We start from the raw sequence: 9,926 nt of genomic DNA on the forward strand, positions 1-9,926 counted from the left end.
ATCTACGCCATTTTCAACTAAAATTGTTCCAAATTTGATTTCCTACAATTTCTTTATAACAATTTTTTTCATGCGGTTGATATTTTCCGAGTTAAGTGGGAAAATAGTAAAAAGTGGTGGGGGAACATAATTACTGAATTGAATCTTGTTTCCGAGCTGCCACAAATTTTATAATTCTATCCTTTAGGGGAGACCAATAGTTGTGTTAATTTAAAATCTCGACTGAATTCCACGGTTGCATTAGCCACCATATTGATTTTAAAGGAGAACCGTTGTTGCTTAATATCTCTGCCATTTTCAACTTTTCGACAAAAACGGTAGGAACTAAAATTGTTGGAAACGCAATTTCCTACAATTTCTTTTCCACAATTTTTTTATGCGATCAACATTCTCCGAGTTAAGGAGGAAAAAAGTGGAAGGGGAGGGGAAGCATAATTATTGAATTGTCTCATTTATTATTAACTTTACGACATAATTGTACATAAACAAAAATAAAGAAATAGTATATTATTCAATGAGCATGTAATGATGGCTATTACTCACGATGATGAAGTTTGCGACACGAGCCGTTGGCGAGTGTCGTAATTCATCAGAGTGAGTAATAGCCATTACATGCAAGTAGAATACTATACTTTTTCTACGACCTTTTTTATTTGGATTAGTAGAAAAATATAATTATCAACTACTAACATTATTTAAAACGAAATATTTTATTAAATAAGACATATTTCAAGGCAATTACATGAAAAAGAACGTGTGCTCTCAATTAAAATCTATTGTACAGTGAACAGTAAGTAAAACAGAATTCATTGATATGAATTTCATATCCGTAAGTCCTTTTACGAAATTAATACCGATTGTTTATTGTTTACCTTTAAATAACGTAAATCTTAAAATGTCAAATGTTGAAATTTAAACGTAAAAAATATACTAACCCATTGTTAAAGTTAAAAATCCTTTAAACATTTTTCAAATTTAATTGTTAATATAAATTACAATGATTATTTTATTAAATAAACAAGTTTAAGTATTTTTATTTGCTAATAGGTATATTAAAGGTGCCACGCACCACTTGAATCTAACTTCAACCCGTGAGTAATGACCCGCGAGTAATGAATTATTACTCACGGGTAAAGTAATGGGTGTTATTATCTATTCAAAAATAGCGAATAATGAGTATATTATTAAACAGTCGTAGAAAAATTATATTTTATACAATTTTTGAAACTTCCAATGAAACACCAACCAAATTAAGTACATAAAAGACATAAATAATAACTTATATGCATTAAGTTTACTTATTTTATTAACTAGCGGGTTTTATTGGTTGAATTTTTCTGTCGATAATTAAGTTTCATGTCAGCTAACATATTTTAATATTTCAACAATTTTTTTTAAATTTTGAACCCTGTTGGGGGTAATATCCCCATTCATCCCCCCCCTCGTAGACCCGTCACTGGTTCTCTCGAAGAATTGTAGTAAATCGTAATTGCAACAATTTCAGTCCTTACACTTTTTGTCGAAAAGTTGAAAATGACGGAGATATTAAACAAAAACCATTGCTATAAAATCAATCAGGTCTTACGTTTGCACCTTTACCGCATACGTACTACCTTAAATACTGATTTATCAAAAAAATTAAACAGATCAAAATTGTGCAAAATTTTATTCTCTTCATTTTTGTATAGGTTCAAATTTGTTGTAAAACTAATAATAAACGAGATAATTCAATAAATCAATAATTATGCTTTAACTGTCATTATTTTCCCCCATAACTCGCAAAAAATCGACCGCACGAAAAAAGTTATAAAAAACAAAATTATAGAAAATCGTATTTTAAACAATTTCAGTTTTTACATTTTTTGTCGAAAAATTGAAAATGGCGGAGATATTGAGCAAAAACGGTTCTCATTTAAAATCAAGATGGCGGCTAACGCAACGGTCAAATTCAGTCTAGATTTTAAATTTATACTACTATTGATCCTCCCTAAAGATTAGAAAAATAAAATTTGGGGCAGCTCGTAATGCAAGGTCAAATGCTATCCCGACTGGGCTAGAAATGGAGTAAACTTTACGTACGCTGACGGTAATAATTTTATATCAAGGCATAAAGTAGGCATTTATGAATCTCGGCATAAAATTATGAGTACAAGGAACTAATGGCCTCTGTGTATAACATACTTCACGTCGTAAACAAAACGGAAGACCTGTGATACATAAAATATTCTACAGTATATAAAACACTTATAGAATAACCTTACTGGCGTCCTTAGTTTAAAAAGTTAAAACACTAAGATTCGTCAACTAATAAATTTAAAGGAAATGTACAGGATAATTCACACAAGTCTCACATACTTCATAGTCTTAAATTTTAATGAAATACACTGTATGTCATGTTTTTGTTTTTAACTTCTCTTTTCCATTCTAAACTCCTACAAGTATTAACCCGCATATGGGCTCCGTGCGTGACCATGGTGGGGATACACGAAACTATGCCAGTTCCCGTAGCGGCGAAATATGACAACTTTGGCGAATAATGATTGAATAATAATTTTTTTTAACAGATATTTCGCTTACCTTATTATTACCGTTTTGATTTTTATTCTTCTTCTTCTTCTTCTTAACTCAGGCGAGACTCGTTAGTCTCTGGCACTTGGTCATAAGACCTTTGTACCAAACCCTGTTCTTCTCCTTAAACTTTAATAAGTCCTGTGGCCTCAACGAAGGCCAAAAATTTTCTTATTGGTAGTTTTAGGATCTCTTCTGGTTCAAACCTCATTTGACTAGTGAAGTTCTGCCTTACATCACCTAGCAAACTGCAATAGCATAGTATGTGTATGGCAGTTTCTTCTTCCATTTCGCACTTTCTGCACCATGGTTCATTCACCTTACCTAGTTTGTATAGGTGATTTCTTAAACGACAATGTCATCAAACAGGTTCATCAAACTGTTCGAGAGTTTTTTATCAATATTCTTGATTATTTTTTTAGCCTGGATTTGCCCTTGAGTGGTTCTCCATTTATTTTGATGATTCTTTATCAGCCATTTCTGAACCTCGTTTTTCATAGCATCTTTAGTGATGCCAGAGAAAGGTTCTGGGTCTTCAAAAGTTTTTCTCGAGCCTTGTTTCGCTAACATATCTGCTCGTTCGTTCCCATGCACCCCTTCATGACCCGGCACTTATATTAAAGACACTTTATTGTCTTTTGCCAGGTTATTGAGGAGATCTTTGCAGTTTTTCACCAGTTTTGATTTGGTGAGAGGGTTCTTTACAGCCAGAATAGCCGATTGGCTATCTGTGTAAATGTTGATTCTCTTAGCTTTAGGGTCCTTATCAATGATTTCATCAATGCAGGCCACCAAAGCAAAAACTTCAGCCTGGAACACCGTTGTATGTTGACCTAGGCTGTACGATTCATTATAGTTACATGTTTGCCCAAAGACTCCTGATCCAGTACCATGGGCAGTTTTAGATCCATCAGTGAACCATATTAAGTCTCCATTAACGTTTGGGACTTTTTGTTCTCTAGATGGTATAATTGTGTTAATCTTCTCAGTGAAGATTATTTCTGGTGTCATCATATCTATGTTCATCAAAAAGATGTATTCATTAAGTATAGTCCCAGTAATGTTTGTGTGGCTATTCAATATATAATTTGGCCTCCAAGTATTGTTTGCTTTGAGCCTCAGGATGGTCATAAAGGCTACCGCCGAAAAATACAATTCCAGCGGAGGGAGACCCTGTGATAGCCTCTAATGAAGCCATTCCTGTACTATTCAAGGCTCCTGTTATATTTAGAAGCGCTTGTCTTTGTAGGGTGGTGAGAGTGGTCACACAAGATTGCAAAGCCGTCTTTCTCCACCAGAGTACTGACCCATAAGTAACTGTCGGTCGTATCACTGATGTGTACAACCAACATATCACCTTTGGTTTCAATCCCCAGGTTTTACCTACAACTCCTCTGCAGTTCCAGAAGAGTCGCTTAGCCCTATTGGTTATATTGGTAATATGAGTATTCCAATTGAGTTTCGAATCCAGGGTTACCCCTAGACACTTAACCTCATTGGTTCTTTCCACTACCTCTCCAAATAATTTCAGCTCACTCAGTCCAGTAAGCTTCCTCTTATTTGTAAAGGCTACCAGTTTAGTTTTAGAAGGGTTCACGGAGAGGTTCTCTTTCAGACACCAGTTCTCTGTGTAGTGAAGGGCATATCGCATCTGATACGCAACAGTGCTGGGAAATTTTCCCCTAGTTACTATCACGATATCATCTGCGAAACCCTGGACCCAGATTCCTTGGGCGCTTAGCCCATGAATCAGATCATCGACAACTATGTTCCATAATGACAGTGACAATACACCGCCTTGAGGGCATCCCTTAGTTGCCCTCAGATTTATGGTATCTTCATGCGTATCTGTGGATATTATTCTGCTCTGAAGCACCTGAATAATCCACTTGAATGTTGTGTTGTTGATTTTCTTCCTCACCAGTGCGCTTTGTATAGACTCGATTGAGGTATTGTCAAATGCACCTTCTATATCTAAAAATGCAACAAGGGCGACTTCTTTCTGATGCAGACTCCTTTCGAGTTCCGACACTAGATTGTGCAGGGCGGCTTCACCTGATTTCCCTGCCTGATACGCCCATTGCCGTTGGTGCAGTGGATTTTCATTTAAATTGTTTCCCTTGATGTGTTCATTCAAGATTTTTTCCATGGTTTTTAACATGAATGAGGTCAGACATATAGGCCTGTAGGATTTTGCTAAGGTGTAATCTGTTTTTCCTGGTTTGGGAATAAACGCCACCCTTGCCCTTCTCCAAGCTTTGGGAATGTATCCCAGAGCATGGCTAGCTCTAAATATTGTGATCAGGGGACCCATGATTATTTCCAGACCCTCCTGGAGAAGCTTAGGAAATATACCATCCGGTCCCGCAGTTTTATAAGGTTCAAAAGTTTCAATAACCCATCTGACCTTGTGAGAACCAAAGATCTCGTCAGAGGTCAGCCAGTCCCTTTTGGTTGGGCTATTGTTTGCTTGATGATTGTTATTAGCAGTCAATTGCGTCGACCCTGGAAAGTGAACACTTAAAAGATGCTCTACAGCCTCCTTCTCTGTGTCCGTATACTTCCCATTGGGCAATTTCATTGACTTGGGTTTGTTAATGTTATCTCTTTTAAGGATTCTGTTAACCCTGGCGCTTTCAGGTACACTTTCAATGTTTTCACAGAATTCTCTCCAGGATCTTTCCTTAGCGGATTGGATTTTCTTATTATAGGTTTTCAGTTTAGCCTTATATGCTTCCCAATCACCTGATTTCTTCGCCCTATTGAAGAGCCGTCTTGTTTCTCTTTTGAGATCAGACAGCTCCTTATTCCACCAAGTTACTTGCCTGGGAGGGCGACTTTCTTTTAACGGGCAGTTTTCCTCATTTTTATTATTTACTTTTATATTTTCATAACGACTTTCTTTCCTTCTCCGATCTGGTGGTATATTCCTATCGTCATCTGTAGACTTAGGCAAATATGCAAATAAAAAGGTATGAAATATGCGCATAAACATGCAGTATTTTACCCAAAAATATGCACGTTTATCTATAAAATATGCATGTAATTAAAAAATATATTTACAGTATTTTTTATTTACAAACATATTTACAATATCTCCACATGGTGTATTAATTAACATGTATATATTTTACTAACTAAGCTAACTGATTAAATATTTAAGTATTTAAGTATTTTAACAAATAAATAATTGATATTCTTTCGAATTGTGGTAACAATAAATAATTATCAAATGCTGTTCAAAATTTTCTAAAAAATACTTATGGCTTCTATCTGATTACATAGAAAAACTTCTTTCGAGATCAACTGATGTAATAGTTGGTTCTAAATTAAGTGCTTCGAAAAATGTCCCAGCTGGTACTTGAACCACTTGAGAAAGAATCTGGTAATAACCACTGTTTTTTTTTCATGTTTGCTTTAGATTTCTGAAAAATTTCCTATCCAATATGTATTACTTTTAACGTTTTAAAACAATGATTCAAATTCTTTTATTTCAAATGTACTGTGTAACAATAATAATTATTTGGAGGATTCTAATTGAGTAATAGTTTTCTGAACAAAACTATAGTTTGATTTTATGAATGACACCACGACACTGAACTGTTTATTTGCGGCATTTTCAAAGCACAAAAATTATTCACAATTACGAAGGTTTATTTTACAACAAAAGCGAAACGGGCCGTCAAAATAAAAATTTTTACCTAGAGATATAAACTGGCTGATTTTGAAACCTTTGTAACCAAAACGTGACAAAACTGTGTACATAATAATAAGCCGCGCTTTTATTATATACTACATTCAGGTACCCAAAATTTGAATATGTACCAATAGATTATAAAATGAAATTAAATATTAAGATTTCCAAGCTACTTGTTACAGTTATACAGGGTGTCCCGAAAAGATTGGTCATAAATAATTATACCACACATTCTGGGGTCAAAAATAATTCGATTGAACCTAACTTACCTTAGTACAAATGTGCTCATAAAAAAGTTACAGCCCTTTGAAATTACAAAATGAAAATGGATTGTTTTCAATATATCGAAAACTATTAGAGATTTTTCATTGAAAATGGACATGTACCATTCTTATGGCAGGAATATCTTAAAACAAAATTATAGTGAAATTTGTCCACCCCATAAAAAATTTATAGGGATTTTGTTCCCTTAAGCCCCCCCAAACTTTTGTGTACGTTTCAATTAATTCATTATTGTGGTACCATTAGTTAAACACAACGTTTTTAAAACTTTTTTGCCTCTCAATGTTTTTTTGATAAGCCAGTTTTTATCGAGATGCTGCTTCTTTTTTAATATATTTACGTAAAAATTTTATGGGGGTTTTGTTCCTTTAAACCCCCCAAATGTTTGTGTACGTTCCAATTAAACTATTATTGTGGTACCATTAGTTAAACACGGTGTTTTTAAGACTTTTGCCTCTTAGTCTTTTTTTATAAGTCACCTTTTATCGAGATGTAGCTTCTTTTTCAAAATATACCTAAAAATGTGAATTATAAATAAATTTTCAGATTATTAACAGGTCTCTATAACCGTACTTAACCATATACAAATATGTGGTGGATTCGACAAATATTCAAAATATCTCGATAAACACTGACTTATCGAAAAAGTACTGACAGGCAAAAAAGCTTTAGAAACATTGTGTTTAACTAATCTTCTTCTTCTTCAAATGCAAATCCACTAATGGATGTTGGCGATCACATTTTCCATTAACTCTCTGTTTCTTGCAATGTGGATCAGTGATTGTATGTCGGTAATCCCTGTCCATTGCCTTATGTTTCGGAGCCAGGACATTTTCTTGCGTCCTATTCCTCTCTTGCCTTCAATTTTACCCTGGATTATAAGTTGAAGGAACTGGTATTTTTCGTTTCGCATGATGTGACCCAAATACGCCGTTTTTCTTTTCTTGGTGTTTTCGAAAAGCTGACGTTCTTGGTTGATTCTTTTAAGGACATTCACATTTGTGACTTTCGCCGTCCATGGTATCTTTAGGATACGGCGATAAAGCCACATTTCGAAGGCTTCTAATCTGTTTATATCCCTCGTTTTGAGTGTCCAGCCCTCTATGCCATATAGCAGCACCGACCACACGTAGCATTTAGTAAACCTTAGTCTCAGTGTAAGGTCGAACTCTGAGCAGCTCAGTACCTTCCTGAATTTTACGAAAGCTTGTCGAGCTTGCTCAATGCGACATTTTACTTACTAATGGTGCCACAATAATAATTCAATTGGAACGTACACAAAAGTTTGGGGGGGTTTAAGGGAACAAAACCCCATAAAATTTTTATGGGGTGCACAAATTTCACTTTAATTTTTTTTAAGATGTTGCTGCCATAAAAATGCAACATGTCCATTTTCAATAAAAAATCTCTGAGAGTTTTCGATATATGAAAAAAAATCGATTTTCATTTTTTAACTGCAAAGGGCTGTAACTTTTTTTGTGTGCACTATTGTATATAGGTAAGTGAGGTTCAATCAATCTATTTTTGACCCCAAAATCTGTGGTATAATTTATGACCAATCTTTTAGGGACACCCTGTATAAAAATATATGTAGGTATAGTTACAACCAAAATTTAAAATTATATGCACTTTATGCACACTTATATCAAAATATGCAAAATTGAAATTTTTGCATTTTTTATGCATTATATGCAAAATATGTAATTTGCATATTTGCCTAAGTCTAGTCATCTGTAACGTTACAAACGTCACATCTTACAATAAAATAATTATCAATATAAAATAAAATATCAATTATCTTTAATATTTCATTAATAATTATCTTCTATTCGTTTTAACTTGCTTTTTTGTTAAAAACTTGTCTCCCTTTTCATCTAACATCTACATCGTCAGCTGAACATACGGAACGTACTTCATATATTCTTACTCTCTAGAGATATCTGTCTTAATACGGAACATGCCTGCCACTTCTTACGTCCCACTGTCATGGCAGCGACACAACTGAACTCCCTGACACAAAACTGAAAATGGAAGGGAAGAATTATTCCTTAAATAAGCATGTAATTTGAATATTAGAATTATTTTCCATCAACACTTATTCTCTTGGGTTTTGGGAATAAAGATCACAGTCCTCCCTTCGGGAGCTTCAAGCCTATCACCGGTGATGGAACTAAGGCTGACAAGAATGCAACGACGCCATGCCATCTAGACTGCAACGACGAACATCTTCAGCTGCAGGAACCTAGGGCCACAACATCTGCCCAGGTCTACAGGAAGTCTACAGCAGTACCATTGGACATCAAGAAGTTACCATCGAACCAACACCAAAAGCCATAAGTATAATCCAGAAATTGTTAGTTTTTTGGCAAGAGTCTGAATATATTTGTTAATGCACTTAATAAGTCATATTTTTATTATATATTTATTGAACAATAAACATGAATAGTTAAAAATATTGTTTTGTTTACTTCTATTCTAAATTTTCATAGTGCATATCTAAGATTAGGACAAGATGAACGAACACACACCCTGAGATACTGAGCTAGGCTGCGGTGAACGATAGCTATCTTAGTTGGTTGAAATATGATTTTCAATTAACTGGGGTAGTCTATTGTCGTTTTTGTATCACTAATTATCGTAATTATCAAAAAAAAACTATGTAGAAAATTCCAAAATGTTAAATATACCAATATTTGCAATTGTAAATGTAATTTAAATTAATTATGTTGAAATATATATTAAATCAACGAAACTGATAGATAATACTTTTCTAACCCATAACATATGGAACTAGAGTTTAATATATAAAAATGAGTCAAAAAAGTACCAAAAAAGTATGCAAAATAAATAGATATAATTATGGATTTACTGCAAAAGTTAAATATAAAATATATGAACATAGTCTTTATTAATACTTGTATATTTGCCACCAAACCAAAAATTCAACATTCAAATCTTGGAATAAGACAAGTAGCGTTGGGCACCAGTGACGCCAGTTGGGCGTTCTTGCCAAAAACTAACAATTTCTGGATTATACTTATGGCTTTTGGTGTTGGTTCGATGGTAATTTCTTGATGTCCAAACGTACTGCTGTAGACTTCTTGTAGACCTGGGCAGATGTTGTGGTCCTAGGTCCCTGCAGCTGAAGATGTTCGTCGTTGCAGTCTAGATGCCATGTTGCAGTCTAGATGCTTGTCAGCCTTAGTTCCATCACCGGTGATTGGCTTGAAGCTCCCGAAGGGAGGACTGTGATCTTTATTCCCAAAACCCAAGAGAATAAGTGTTGATGGAAAATAATGCTAATATTCAAATTATATACTTATTTAAGGAATAATTCTTCCCTTCCATTTTCAGTTTTGTGTCAGGGAGTAGGGATGAA

Source organism: Diabrotica virgifera, chromosome 3, assembly GCF_917563875.1.
Source record: "Diabrotica virgifera virgifera chromosome 3, PGI_DIABVI_V3a".
NCBI lineage: Eukaryota > Metazoa > Arthropoda > Insecta > Coleoptera > Chrysomelidae > Diabrotica > Diabrotica virgifera.